The sequence below is a fragment of the Carcharhinus amblyrhynchos genome, chromosome 10, assembly GCF_965287045.1.
Source record: "Carcharhinus amblyrhynchos chromosome 10, sCarAmb.v2.hapA, whole genome shotgun sequence".
Classification (NCBI taxonomy): Eukaryota; Metazoa; Chordata; class Chondrichthyes; order Carcharhiniformes; family Carcharhinidae; genus Carcharhinus; species Carcharhinus amblyrhynchos.
Window position 1 is genome coordinate 101,758,768 of NC_137333.1, and position 15,821 is coordinate 101,774,588.

At 46.3% G+C, this 15,821-nt stretch overlaps 1 protein-coding gene across 2 annotated transcripts in view; it reads left to right on the forward strand.

Annotated features, from left to right (window-relative positions):
- The first annotated feature begins 426 nt into the window (after nt 1–426).
- Nucleotides 427–15,821, forward strand: part of gdpd4a (glycerophosphodiester phosphodiesterase domain containing 4a) — an 87,506-nt gene continuing 72,111 nt past the window's right edge. The window contains exons 1-2 of one of the 2 annotated variants that reach the window (XM_080197981.1): nt 427–446; nt 1,894–1,985. The gene's annotated coding sequence lies outside the window, so the exon portion shown is untranslated. Of the gene's footprint in view, nt 447–1,850; nt 1,986–15,821 lie in introns of those variants that run through there. The other variant, XM_080197980.1, reaches the window with a different exon arrangement.

The window sequence follows — 15,821 nt, forward strand, 5'->3', positions numbered from 1 at the left end:
GTGGGGATTTTATGAATGCAGAGAACCAGCCAGCATTATCAGAAATCCCCTTCACACTTCAATCACACTCAATCTTAACAACCTGTCAGACGGCGAGTAGCACTTTTGTGTTTTACTCCATTCTTTTTGTTACTCAATGTGTTTTTTTACATTGGGTGCAGGGGGCAGAATTCACACTGGAACAGGGGCAACATAGTCATGGATTCTGGAAATCCAAAACAGCAGGGCTCACTTCCTCTGGGGAGAGTGAGAGAAAGAGTTAATGTTTCAGGTCAGTGGCCTTTCCACCGGGACTCAGTTGATATTGGAATGGGATTAGAGGCAGACTCACTATACTGACTGTTCCTGCAACAATAGCAATGTGTTAGAGAAAGCTGCCAGCGACAGCATTCTGTTACAACGAGAATTTGATCACTGCACAGCAGCCAACAGACACGACTCACGGAGTGAGTAAGCCTCTTTGTCCTCCTTGCTTTTTCCCTCTTCCTCTCACAAAGTATCATTTTTCCCTTATTCCCCCCTCTCTTCCCCCCTCACACTGCACCCTCCTCTCTCTCTGTCCCCTCTCTCGCTCTTCCACCTCCCTCTACTCTTCCTTTTCCCCTCCCTGTCTCTTTCACATCCTCCAATCCCCCCTCTCTTCCCATCTCCCTCCCTCACTCCCCCCTTTCCCCAACTCCCTCCCTCATTTCTCTCTCTCCCATCTCCCTCCCTCACTCCCCCCTCTTCCCCCCATCTCTGTCCCTCACCCCCTCTCCCTAACTCCCTCTCTCTCTTTGCCCCTTTCCCTCCTTCTCTCCCCAACATCACCCTCTCTCACCCGCCTCAAACCCTCTTCTCTCCCTTCTCTCACTCCTTTTCCCCTCCCTCCCTCTCACATGCTTCCTCCCTCATTATTGTCCCTCCTCCGTCTCGTTCCCCCATCCCTCACACTCCCCTCTATCTCTCTCCCCTTCCCCTTTTACCCCCTCCTTCTCTCTATACCCCTCCCTTCCTCCTTGTTTACCCCCCTCTTCTTCCCTCACCTCCTTCCTCCCCATCTCCTCAATCCTCTCTTCCCCTCCCTCCTGTCTCCCTGTCCCTCTTTCCATCTCACCCCCCTATCTTCCTGTCCCTTTTGTCTCTCCCCTTCCTCCCTCCCTCCCTCTCAACTCCCTCCCCTCCCCATCTGCTCCCTCCCTCCTCTCCTCCATCAGCCCCCCTCCCCTCCCCATCTCCCCTATCCCATCTCCCTCTCCCCTCCGCCTTCCTCTCCCCATCTCCCCCTCCCCTCCCTATCTCCCCATCTTCCCCTCCCCATCTCCCCCTCCTCATCTCCCCATCCCATCTCCCCCTCCCCTCCCCATCTCCCCCTCCCTTCCCCATTCCCCCTCTCTCCTCCATCTCCCTCCCTATTTCCCTCCCTCCCCATCTCTCTCCCTCCCCATCTCCCCCTCTCTCCCTCCCCTATTTCCCTCCCTATCTCCCTCCCCTCCCCATCTCCCCCATCTCCCCCATCCCATCTCCCCCCCCATCTCCAACCTCCCTTCCTCATCTCCCCCTCCCTCCTTCTCCATCTCCCTCCCTCTCCATCTCCCTCCCTCCCCATCTCCCATCTCCCCCTCCCCATCTCCCCCTCCCTCTCTTCATCCCTCTCTCCCCTGACCCCTCTCTCTAGACTCCCCCTCTCCAGCTGTCATTAGCTCTCTGTATATTCAGAGTGTGTTGAGAGCATTGCCCCCACTCTGCGCTCTTGTCCCTGCTCAGAGTTTGGGGCCACTTTGAGGCGAGGCTAACCTAACTCTCTCTCTCTGTCTGTCTGTCTGTCTCTCTCTCCCTGTACTCCTCCCCCTTTCAACAGCTCAGAATCCTCTGCAGACTGGGTTATGTAAAAGGTTCTTTATTTGTGAGCAGAAAGTTCCGCGCCTGTGTGTGTACAAGTATTTCTATGTGGACTGCTGGATTAACACGGGGACAACAATTTGACACTTTTTGAAAGGAAGACAGTAAGTGAGATTTTAAATTGTGAATGGTCAGAATGTTGACTGGGGGAATATTTCTAATGGAACAGTAATAATGCAGTCTTTATTCAGGAGTCTGTGGGAGGTTTTGTTTTAACATATGGTGAATAAGTAACAGTGTGAGTTGGATACATTTCACTTTGATACAGGTCGATGTCGCCTTCCTAAGAACGAGTTGCGTCTCTGCCTGAGTATTAACATTTTCTATAGAGCTCAGACTGCAAAGATTATAAACATACAGTGTTTGCCACGTCGGAATGAAATGAAGTTAGCTACAGGATGGGTCTGCCTTATTGCGAGAGAGAGAGAAGACGGGATTTCCCCTCTCTCTGTTTAAAAGCTGCAAATTTATCTTTACTGATTATGGACCCCTCCCCAAATCCCGACAGAGAGAGGAAAAAAAAAACACTCCATCAACATAGGATCAGCAAAGGGATCGCAAACATCGCCTTGGGAACAGCAGAGTCCACACACACACACACACAGACTGGCATCTCCCCTGGCAATGCTAACATTTACCAACGAAGGCTTAGCTACAATGGACTGGGGGTGATTTAAGGAATGTTAGTGAGAGAGATGGAAGTTGCATTTTCACAGCGCCTTTCACATACCCTCCCACGACTGTGCAATGTAAGAAAAGCGCATAGCAAGATGCCATAAGCAGCAGTGTGACCATGGTCAGATATTGGTGTTGCTGGTTGTGTGAATAATTATTGATCAGGACGCTGGAATGAATAATAAAATCTCTCCTGTGCAGAAGGGGTGGCACGATGGTTAGCGCTACTGCCTCACAGCGCCAGGGACTTGGGTTCGACTTCCGACTTGGGTCACTGTGTGTAGTCTGCATGTTCTCCCCGTGTCTGCTTGGGTTTCCTCCGGGGTGCTCCGGTTTCCTCCCGCAGTCTGAAAGACGTACTGGTTAAATGTATTGGCCGTGCTAAATTCGCCCTGCGTGTACCCAAACAGGTGCCGGAGTGTGGCAACTGGGGGATTTTCACAGTAGCTTCATTGCAGTGTTAATGTAAGCCTATTTGTAACTAAAAAATAAAATAAATATAGAAGAATAGGGAGCCATTCGGCCCATCAAGTCTGCATTGATTTCCCCCAACAGAGGATTCTACCCAGGCCCTATCCCCACAACCCACACTTGGGGATTTTCACAGTAACTTCACTGCAGTGTTAATGTAACTTGTAACATGAATAAACAGAGGTTAAACATAAACTTTAAACCATGTATTTATTTTGAAACGATGGCACAGTGGTTAGCACTGCTACCTCACACAGCCAGGGACCTGAGTTTGATTCCCAGCTTGGGTCAGTTTCTGTGTGGAGTTTGCATGTTCTCCCTGTATCTGTGTGGGTTTCCTTTGGGTGGCTCCGGTTTCCTCCCACAGTCCAAAGATATGTATATTAGGTGGATCGGCTGTGCTAAAGTTGCCCCTTAGTGTCAGGGGTACAAGCTAGGGTAAATGCATGGGGTTATGGGGACAGAGTCTGGTGGGATTGTGGTTGGTGTAGACTCGATGGGCCAAATGGCCTCCTTCTGCACTGCAGGATTGTATGATCTACAATTCTAACAATAATGTAAAACAATGATAATAACAATCCCCCTAGCCTACACATCCTGGGACAATAAAGGGCAATTTAGCGTGGCCAATGCACCTAACCTGCACATCTTTGGAGTGTGGGAGGAAACCGGAACACTTAGAGGACGTCAGTCGTTTGGGCCCTAAGCTTTGGGACTGCCTCACTAAATCTCCCAGCCCACTAACCTGCTCCTTTTAAGTCCTTTGAATGAGTGCTTCGTCACCTGTCCCACAGGGGTCAAAATAGTTCATTTTTCGAGTGATCTTCTTGCAATTCTCTTGTGAGTTTCTTTTAGATTTGCGGGGGGTGGGGGGGCTACTTTTTGGTGCACAGGCTGCTTATTTTGTTCTCACTATCTCCTCTATTAGGTAATTTGGTCACAGCATAGCATTACTTTCTGTATTTGTGTTTTTTTTTAAGTTCTTCACATTGGCTGGAACTCTCCAGCCCTGCCACTGCCAGTGAGACTGGAAAATTTGACGCTCAGCCAAATCTCCGTTCATTGCAGCAAGACTGGAGAATCCCGGCCACGGGTGAGGTTGGAGAATCCCAGACCATAGATCAGGTAGCACAGATACCAACGAGGCTATAAATTGAGTATTACTGAAAAAGACACATGCTGTTGAAGGTTTTCATCTTGCACTGATCAGGTGTGCAAGAACACCAATTCTAAAGGGAACAACAATTTATAATGCATGAGAAAAGAGTGCTGATTGATTGGCAAGTCGTCTGTGATTGGTAGATGTGTTGTCATGGAGATTGCATCAGGGCATAATTAACAGCTAAGCTTTAGTTTAAATTCGCACTAGGCAGGTCAGGTCTGATTGGTCAAGGCATTGCCATGGGGAATGAACCAGGGAGTAGTGGACCCCCTGGCTTTTCTTAATTGGTGCATTGCAAGGAAGTGCATCTGTCTGTAAAGGACAGGGTGCTGTCTGGGAATATATGTGGCTTTCAGCATGTGTGTGTAAATGCAGCACGATGGCACAGTGGTTAGTGCTGTTGCCTTACAGTGCAAGGGACTGGGTTCAATTCCCGGCTTGGATCACTGTCTCTGTGGAGTCTGCACATTCTCCCCATGTCTGCATGGTTTTTTTCTGGGTGCTTCAGTTTTGGGAAGACCAGAGAGTATCTTTCACTGAGTTGATGACCCTCCAGCAGCAGTTAATGTTTGTCTCGGTGTGTCCCTGGGGGCAGCCCGTAGAGCACAGAGTCCGTATCCCTGGGAACAGCCCATAGAGCACAGAGTCCCCGTTCCTGGGAACAGCCTGTAGAGCACAGAGTCCCCGTCCCTGGGAACAGCCCATAGAGCACAAAGTCTCCATCCCTGGGAATAGCCCGTAGAGCACAAAGTCCCCATCCCTGGAAACAGCCTGTAGAACACAAAGTCCCCATCCCTGGGAATAGCCCGCAGAGCACAAAGTCCCCATCCCTGGAAACAGCTGTAAAGCATAGAGTCCCCGTCCTGGGAACAGTTATAATGCAGTGAGCTCCGTCCCTGGGAACAGCTATAGTGCAGTGAGTACTGCGTCATGGAGTTGAACCTCAACAAAAGACATCATCTCTCTCTGGACCTTCTTTTGTAAAGGCATGTTGGATAAATGTTGGGTGAATTGCTACAACCGGTTCTGAGCAACAGCTTTAATTATGAGTCTCTAATGTGACCCTGTATATTACAGAGTCCTAATAACTGTGAGGATACCTGCAGGTTCAGAAGTAAATTGAGGAACGATTGAGGCGATCATAGAAAAATGTTAAAAGGACTTTTTTTTATGAGTGCCTTTGAGCACTTTATTTCTAATCAAAAAAGTCAACTGAAATTAGGTCCAATCATGGTCCCCACATGAGGGCTTCCGTGCCCGCTGGGCACCGCAGGGGCTGGCGTGTGTTATAGACCCTTATAATCACATTTTGATTTAATGTTTTAAGTTTCCTTTGGACTTTGGTTTCTGTTCGGGCCGTCCCCCCTTCCTTTTTGGGGGGCTGCCCCTCTTAATTTGCCCCTAAGTTAATTTGAGTTTGTTTTACTCGTTGGGTGCATGAAAAGAACTCCCCACATGAGGGACAAACAAGACCCAACTATCAAGACATTGGATCTTATCCTGGGCTCAATTAAACAAGATCTAAGCTGACAGGCTAAGGCATTGCACCCCCTCCCAGGCAGAGATGGCTTTGAAAAAATGCATTCGGTAAAGCCTTGGTTTAACCTCATTGGCTATCCTGATCCTTTATTCTACCCGAGTGGGCAAACCACGATCGCAAGCATCAGCACGCAACTGCCCCCCACTCCCCCCAACTCTCAAAGTGTCAATCAATTTTCAGAGTGGGACCAATTGGTGATTGTTGGATAAGGGTATTGTGGGATAGAGAGTTAAGTCAGGTGGATGGAGGTGCATTTCCTGGTGGCACAATAGTTAGCACTGCTGCCTCACAGCACCAATTTCCATCTCAGGTCACCCACTGCCTGTGCAGAGTCTGCACGTTCTCCCCGTGTCTGCATGGGTTTCCTCCGGGTGCCCCGGTTTCTTCCCACTGTCCGAAAGACGTGCTGGTAAAGTGGATTGGCCATGATAAATTCTCCCTCAGTGCACCTGAACAGGTGCCGGAGTGTGGCGATGAGGGGATTTTCACAGTAACTTCACTGCAGTGTTAATGTAAGCCACTAATAAATAAATAATAAACTGAATAAAATTGTGACCTAATTAAATGGGGGAGCGGGCTGCATTAATCATCCTCGTCTTAACAACCTGCTCGAGGGGGAATACAACTTTAATGATTTTTTAAAATTACTTAATAATATGTTTGTTCATATTAGTAATGGAGAGTGCCATTCTACTCCCTCTTCTGAATGTTTTATAGTTAACCACACTGCACTAAATCTGATGAGTGTTTAGCTGCAGAGTAATGTTCCTCTCTCTGTCCAGCTGTGTGCTATTGAGATGGCGTCCTTCACTACACCCACAATAGTGACATTTCACCACTTCCTGCTGTCACCACTTTAAGGAAAAGGTGCCAATTATTGTGAAATTACGTTCTTTTTAATGATCAGGCTGGTTCCTGGGATTGCAAGTCTCTCATATGAGGACAGACTCAATCACTTGGGATTGTATTCGCTGGAGTTTAGAAGAGTGAGAGGGGATCCCATAGAAACTTACAAAATTCTAACAGGGTTAGGCAGAGTAGGTTCAGAAAGAATGTTCCCAATGACGGGGGAGTCCTGAACTAAGGGTCATAGTTTGACGATAAGGGGCAAAGCTTTTAGAACAGAGGTGAGGAGACATGTCTTCACCCAGGGAGTGGTGAATGTGTGGAATTCACTCCCACAGAAAGCAGTTGAAGCCAAAACATTGTCTAATTTCAAGCAGAAATTAGGTATAGCTCTTGGGGCTAAAGGGTTCCAGGGACATGGAGGGAAGGGGGAAGCAGGATATTGAATTTGATGATCAACCGTGATCAAAACAAATGACAGAACAGGCTCAAAGGGCCGAATGGCCTAGCCCTGCTTCTAGTTTTGATGTTTCTATCTGGGCTCATGTTTACTAAGAAGTGGATTTTTAATCATAAAAGCCAAATACGGAGGATGCCGGAGATAGGAAATAATTCTGAAGAAGGGTCATCCAGACTGGAAGTGTTAACTCCCTCCATACACGCTGACAGACCTGCTGAGCCTTTCCAGCACTTACTGTCTTTTGTGAACGGCAACGTCAGATGCTGGCGATTTTATGTGAAAGAAGGACTGTGACGGAAGGGTGTCGTAAACCATTCGCTCAGTGTGACAAAGAATCAGGAGAGGGTAGCTGAGTGCTTGGTTCAAAATGAGAGCACGGGCAGGATCCAATCGAGAGAGGGGGAGGGTGGATATTTTTATCCCAATATAAATTCTGTTAGTCCTTCAGAGTAAAATGGAAACTGGATTACAAAAGTGCTGCTCTCGATATAGATACTTACTTCCATAGTTTGCACGCAGGAAAGTTGACATCATTAGAGTTCTCTTGGGTAATAGCACTCAGTCGACTCTTAACACAAACAGTGCTGGACACCAGGCATCCAATGCAAGGTCTTTAATTACTTGTGCAGGAGGAGAACTCTCAATGGCCAAATCGGACTGACCGGAGCGGGTTCTGACGTTACAGAGAAACAGCTCAGCAGTTACAGCCAATTACAGCAAATCAGGGACAAGAGATTTTTTTACATCTTTCATTCACACACTTAGGCACCAATCATAGTATAGCCCTTATGCCCTTTCTTGTCCAATAGAAAACCAATCCTTTATTAGCATAGTATGTCTCCATATCTCGCTATTTGGTAATCACCATGGTAACCTGTTCTTTGTTTGCATCCTGCTGTCCTGATCTGGAATGTAGGAACAAGGTTTTGGATACACTTGCTTATCCTGTATACATTAGCATTGGTCTGACTGAAGGCCACGTTTGGCGAATAATCACTTTCCATTACTTGACAGAGTTTTTTTTTATGATAATGGAATTTTAGTTTTCACAATCGTTGTAAGCTAACTTCCACAGCATGCCAATCTTTGCATCTCGGTCATGGTTCACTCGGGAGTTCAGTCTAACCACAAACAGTGCGCAATAAAACAGGCACCAGTTTCTCGTCAATTAAACCAATCTACAAGCCTCAAGTCAGGAGTTAGGGCGGCACGGTGACACAGTGGTTAGCACTGATGCTTCACAGCTCCAGGGACCTGGGTTCGATTCCCGGCTCGGGTTACTGAGTGTTTGGAGTTTGCACATTCTCCTCGTGTCTGCGTGGGTTTCCTCCGGGCGCTCCGGTTTCCTCCCACAGTCCAAAGATGTGCAGGTTAGGTTGATTGGCCATGCTAAAAATTGCCCCTCGGTGTCCTGAGATGCGTAGGTTAGAGGGATTAGCGGGTAAAATACGTGGGGATATGGTGGTAGGGTGGGATTGTGGTCGGTGCAGACTTGATGGGCCGAATGGCCTCTTTCTGCACTGTAGGGCTCTATGATTCTGTGAGTGTGATGGAATACTTCCCACTTGCCTGGATGGGTGCAGCTCCAACAACACTTAAGAAGCTCAACACCATTCAGGACAAAACAGCCTGCTTGCTTGGCACCACACCTACAAACATCCACTCCCTCCACCACCGATGCTCAGTAGCAGCAGTGTGTACTATCTACAAGATGCACTGCAGCAATTCACAAAGATCCTTCGACAGCACCTTCCAAAACCACGGCCACTTCCATCTAGAAGGACAAGGGCAGCAGATACATGGGGAACACCACCAACTGCAAGATCCCCTCCAAGCCACTCACCATCCTGACTTGGAAATATATCGCCGTTCCTTCGCAATTGCTGGGTCAAAATCCTGGAACTCCCTCCCTAATGGCATTGTGGATCAACCCACTGCAGTGATTCAAGAAGACAACTCACCACCACCTTCTCAAGGGAAACTAGGCATGGGTAATAAATGCTGGCCAGCCAGCAACACCCACGTCCTGTGAATGAATAAAGAAAACCGACTGTTGAAATGTTGATCGCTGACAAGCAGCAGGATTGGATGCAGGAAATTGAAATGAATCCCAGACTTTGGGCCCAAGAACTGTCTAAACTGGAATGTTCCCGGGAGGTTTAATATCCCACATCATTAGTCAATGCTGATGAGTGAGAATAAGGATTCATCCGTGGGCTGTCTACTCTGAGTGAATGTAAAAACTGTTTCAGCCTCTGAAATTCTGAATAATTGGCATTTCAATGGAATGATATTTCAAAATGTGGACACAGAAAATCATGCCAATAGCCCTCAATGAGTTTTTAAACTTTATTTATTCGTGTCACGAGTAGGCTTACATTAACACTGCAAGAAAGTTACTGTGAAAATCCCCTAGTTGCTACAGTCCGGTACCTGAGGGGGAATTTCGCACAGCCAATGCACCTAACCAGCACACCTTTCAGACTGTGGGTGGAAACCAGAGCACCCAAAGGAAACCCAGGCAGACACAGGGAGAATGTGCAGACTCCACACAGGCAGTGACCCAGGCTGGAATCGAACCCCGGACCCTGGTGCTGTGAGGCAGCAGCGCTAACCACTGTGCCACCATGCCATCCATCAGTTGTTCAGGATATAACAGTCCACCCTTTGTTTTCTAGATCTTAAAGTTCCCACTTTTTGTTTTCATTTTGAGACAAGCACAAAGCTATCTCCTCTTAATTTCTTTCCCCAGACACAAGATCCAATGAAACTCACCATTCTGAGAAAGCTCTTCAGAGAAGAGGAGAATTGATAGTGGTGTTTAAAGCATACAAATTAGGAGCAGGGAGTAGGCCACTCGGCCCCTCAAGCTTGCTCCTCCATTGAATAAGATCACGGCTGGTCTGGTGGTAACCTCAACTCCACATTCCCGCTGACCCCCCCCGATAACCTTTCACCCCCTTGTTAATGGGAAGCGTGTCTGTTCCTCGTCGGTGTGAACCTTTCCTGGTGAGGTCATAAAAGGGGGGTTGGGGCCCAGAAGATTGAGTGCCAGGCTCGCTAAGCAGATGTAAAATAGCGTTATCATAAATTTCCACGTAAGAACCTGCCTCCCGCCCATTTCCGGTGAGAAGGTGACCCAGCCAGGAATCCAGCACTCGTGAAATTAAGCCGGTCGCGAAAACCGGCACCAATCACACTGATCATTTATGCTCAACTTTACCATGGTAAAATTGCCCCCCCGAGGTCCCTGCACAGCTCAGAGCTCTGCAATCTCTCACCATTTAGATATTAAACTTTGCTTTTATTCTTCCTGACAAATTGGACAATTTCACATTTTCCCACATTATACTTCATTTGCCAGATTTTTGTCCATTCACTTAGCCTTTCCATGTCCTTTGGTAGCCTCCTTATGTCCTCTTCACATTTCACTTTCCTACCCCTGTGCCCTCAGTCAATTTAGCGACTGTACCCTCAGTCCCTTCATCCAAGTCATCGATAAAATGTTGAATCTTCCAGGTGGTCCTGCAAAAATGTCTTCAATAGTGGCTTCTAACATTTTCCCTTTGACAGGTGTTAGGTTAACTGGCCTATAGTTTTCCAGTTTCTGTCTCTCCCTTTCTGCTATCTTCCACTCTAATGGAACCTTCCCCAAATTTAGAGAATTTTGCAAAGTTAAAATCGGTTATCTCATTAACAGGTAGTCCCACAACGCCAGGTTAAACTTCAACAGGTTTATTTGGCATCACAAACTTTCAGAGCACTGCTCCTTCTTCAGGCGAGTGCAGGATTTGTTTCATAAACAGGGCATATGTAGACATGACCTAATTACAAGTTAATGGTTGGAATGCGAGTCTTAATAGGTAATCGAGTCTTTACAGGTGCAGACAATGTGACTGGAGAGAGGGTTAAGCACAGGTTAAAGAGGTTAACCATCTGATGAAGGGGCAGCGCTCCAAAAGCTCGTGCTACCAAATAAACCTGTTGGACTTTAACTTGGTGTTGTGAGACTTCTTACTGAGCCCACCCCAGTCCAACACCGGCAACTCCACATCATATCTCATTAGCCACTTTGTTCGATACTTTAAAATGAAGTCCATCTGGACCTGGGGGTTTGCCAGCCCATCAGCCAAACAGTTTGCTCAGTGCTACTTCCCTGGTGATTGTAATTTTGCTGAGTTCTTCCCTTGCATTTCCTCATTTGTAGCTATTTCTGGGATATTACTTATGTTGTCTATAGTGAAGATTCATAGGATCCCTACAGTGCAGAAGGAGGCCATTCGGCCCATCGGCTGTGCACTGATCACAATCCCACCCACGCCCTATACCATAACCCCACACATTTACCCTGCTAATCCCACTGGCACTAAGGGGTAATTTAGCATGGCTAATCCACCTAACCCACACATCTTTGGACTGTGGGAGGAAACCAGAGCACCCGGAGGAAACCCACACTGACATGGGGAGAATGTGCAAACTCTAGACAGACAGTGACCCGAGGCCGGAATTGAACCCGGGTCCCTGGCGCTGTGAGGCAGCAGTGCTAACCACTGTGCCATGGTCATGCAAACTACCTGTTTAATTCATCCGCCACAGTCCTACTTTCCGGTGTTAATTCCCCAGGTGCATTTTCTATGGGACCAATACTCTGTTATCCCAGTTCTCACTGAAAGATCTGTAGGAATTCTCACTATCCATCTTTATATTACTAGCCATCTTTCTCTTGTATTCTAGTTTTTCCTTCTTTATCAGTCTTTTTCTCATTCTTTGATGTTCTTCATACTGTTTCCAATCTTTTGACCTGCCATTAATCTTTGCACAATAATGCTTTCTCTTTAAATTTAATACTGTCTTTAGCTTTTTTAGTTAACCACGGATGATCAGCCCGTCCCTTGGAATTTTTCTTTCTCATTGGAATGTGTCTATTTTATGTATTCTGAAATATTCCTTTAAATGTCTGCTATTGAACATCTGTTGATCTATCAATTTAGCATATTTGCCAGTTCACTTTAGCTACCTCTGCTTTCATGCCTTCATAATTACCCTTATTTAAGTTTAAAATGCTAGTCTTGGACACACTCTTCTCTCCCTCAAACTGAATGTAAAATTCAATCATATTAGGATCACTCTTACCCAGGAGTGCCTTCACTATGAGGTTAGTAATTAATCCTATCTCATTGCACAACACCAGGTCCACTATAGGCTGCTCTCTGGTTAACTCCAGAACATGCGGGGTGACACAGTGTTTAGCCTCACAGCGTCAGGCACCCGGGTTCAAATCCGGCTTTGGATCACTGTCTGGGTGGAGTCTGCACATTTTCCACGTGTCTATGTGGGTTTCCTCCAGGTTCTCCGGCTTCCTCCCACAATCCAAAGATGTGTGCGTTAGGTTGATTGGCCGTGCAACATTACCCCTTAGTGTTGGGGGATTAACAGGGTAATTATGAGGGGTTACGGGATGAATTGTGGTAGATGTAGACTCGATGGGCCGAATGGCCTCCTTTTGCACTATAGGGATTCTATGCTGTTCTCAGAAGCATATAACTCTTCATCTTCGCTACTTTAGCTCATCTGATTTTTCAATCTATATGTAGATTAAAATCCCCCATGATTATTGCAATACCTTTCTGACAAGCTCCCTTTATCTCCTCTTTTATACTCTACCCCCGTCTTGTTACAATTAAGAGTTTGTACACCACTCCCGCGAGTGAGTCCTTGCCTTTATAAGTTCTCACCTCAACCCAAAGTGCTTCTACATCCTAGTTTACTGATCTTCGCTCATCTCTCTCTAATGCGCTAACACTATCATTAATTAACAGAGCCACCCCTCCACCTTTTCTTAACTTCCTGTCCTTCCCAGATGTCATAAACCCTTCAATATTCAGGTCCCAATCTCTGTCATCCAGTAGCTATCACATCATACTTAGTGATTTCTATTTGCACTATCAGTTCTGTCTTGTTTTGAATCCTACGTGCATTTAGATACAGAGTCTTTAGTTTTATTATTTTTGTGGAATCTAGCCTTATCTGCTGATTTACTCTGAGATTTGAACCCTTCCTGTCATGCTATTATTACCCATATTAATATCTTTCTCTTTTGCCTTGTTTCTACTCTTTGCTTTAGCACATAGAACATAGAACAGTGCAGCATAGGAACAGGCCCTCCAGCCCCCAATGTTGTGCCGAATATGACACCAAATTAAACTAATCCCTTCTACCTGCCCTTGGTCCATATCCCTCTACACCTTGCATATTCATGTGCTTATTTAAAAGTCTCGTAATTGCCCTTATCGTATCTGCCACCTTCACACCAGCCCTGGCAACGCATTCCAGACCCCTACCTCTGTGTAAAAAACTTGTCCCTCACCTCTCCTTTGAACTTTCCCCCCTTCCCACCTTAAGTGTATGCCCCCTAGTATTAGACATTTCAACTCTGGGATAAAAGTTCTGACTGTCCACCCTATTACGCCTCTCATAATTTTACAGACTTTTATCCCGTCTCCCCTCAGCCTCTGCCACTCCTAGTTTGTCCAGCCTCTCCTCATAGCTCATACCCGCTAATCCAGGCAGCATCCTGGTAAACCTCTTCTGTACCCTCTCCAAAGCCTCCACATCCTTCCTGCAATGTGGCAACCAGAATTGAACGCGATACTCTAAGAGTGGCCTAACCAAAATTTTATAAAGCTGTGACGCAACATCCAGAGGCAGTGTGGACATGGGTTCAAATCCCAATATGGCAGCTTGTGGGATTTAAATTCAGTTAATAAATCTGGAATTATAAAGCTAGTCTCAGCAATGGTGACCACAAAACTATCATTGATTATTGTTAAAACCCATCCTTTAGGACATTACCCTTACCCACTCTGATCTACATGGGACTCCAGCAGTGTGGCTGGCATGGTCTCTGAAATTGGCCATGGGACATTGCCCAAATCTAAGCAAGTACAGGTAGATTTTTGCATAGAAGTGCATCGCATACATGCATAAAATGGGTCTTTTGGCCTGACTACTGCCTGCTGCTTTATCCTTGCTCATCTAATTGTGTCAGCATAACCCTCTGTTCCTTTCTCTCCCGTAGGCTTACTGAGCTTCTCCAGAAATTTATCAATACTATCTTTTTAAGTTGTCCCTTTAGAAATAAACCCTAATGTTTGCTTTACTCTGCAGTTGCTGCTTGAGATGACTTATGGACTTGTACTCTGCGAATCCCTTTGTCTTCTTTTTGCGTCTTGTTTTCCGAGTCCTATGCAACCTCCTTAACTTCCAAACAAAAATCTAACAGCTCGGCTGTGTCAAAACTCTTCTATCACATGTCCATTCTGAGACCAATCTCTGGCGCAAATCGCTGGAATCGACCCCCACCCCTCCCTTCGCTAACCACACAGGGATAGGGATGGGGGAGATGGTGGCCTAATGGTATTAACACTAGACTGCTAATCCAGGAACTCAGGGTTGAACCAGCTCTGGGGACCCAGGTTCAAATCCCACCACGGCAGCTGGTGGAATCTGAATTCAATAAAAAAAAAGAAATCTCAAATTAAGAATCTACTGATGACCATAAAACCATTGTCGATTGTCAGAAAAGCCCATCTGGTTCACTGATGTCCTTTAGGGAAGGAAATCTGCCGTCCTTACCCTACATTTGACTCCAGAGCCACAGCAATGTGGTTGGTTCCCAACTGCCCACCAAGGGCAACTAGGGATGGGCAATAAATGCTGGCCAACCAGCGACGTCCATGTCTCACAAATGAATAAAAAGGCTGCCAAGGAGAATGCGGGCTACCCCTTAACTATTAGTAATTAAGGTGGGATTTCTGCCCCTCAAGGAGGTGGTGGCGTAGTGCGCTTGTCATTAGACGGGCATTCCAGAGAGTTAGGGGACACTGTTACCAATTCTTTTATTTGAAACCAAAAACCAAATAAACTAAATCAGATAAACTGAGGGACAAATTAAAGGGCAGCCCCTGGGGTGGCACAATGGTTAGCACTACTGCCTGGTAGCGCCAGGGACCCGGGTTCGATTCCTGGCTTGGGTCACTGTCTGTGTGGAGCTTGCATGTTCTCCCCATGTCTGCGTGGGTTTCCTCTGGGTGCTCCAGTTTCCTCCCACAGCCCAAAAGGTATGCTGGTTAGGGTGCATTGGCCATGCTAAATTCCCCCTCAGTGTACCTGAACAGGCGCCGGAGTGTGTCAACTAGGGGATTTTCACAGCACCTTCATTGTAGTGTGTATATAAGCCTGCTGTGACTAATAAATAAATAATAAACTTTGAAAGGATACTGCCCCCAACAAAAACAAATCAGGAATAATTAATGATCTTATGGTTAGGGATCGTCTCAGAAGGAGCGATCACAGTATGGTTGAATTTAAAATAGCAGATGGAGGGTGAGAAGGTAAAACCCAATACCAGTGTCTTGTGTTTAAACAAAGGAGGCTACAATGGAATGAGGGAGCAGTTGGCTAAGATAGACTGGGAGCAAAAACTCTATAGTGAGTCAATTGAGGAACAGTGGAGGACTTTCAAAGTGACCTTTCACAGTGCTCAGCAGAAGTGTATACCAGTGATAAGGAAGGACTGTAGAAAAAGAGATAATCAACCATGAATATTTAAGGAAATAAAGGAGGGTATCAAATTGAAAGAAAATGCATACAAAGTGCAAAAATTAATGGGAAACTAGAGGATTGGGAAATCTTTAAAGGTCAACAGAAAGCCATGAAAAAAGCTAGAAAGGAAAGTAAGATAGCTGATGAGCGTAAACTAGCTCAGAATATAAAAACAGATAGCA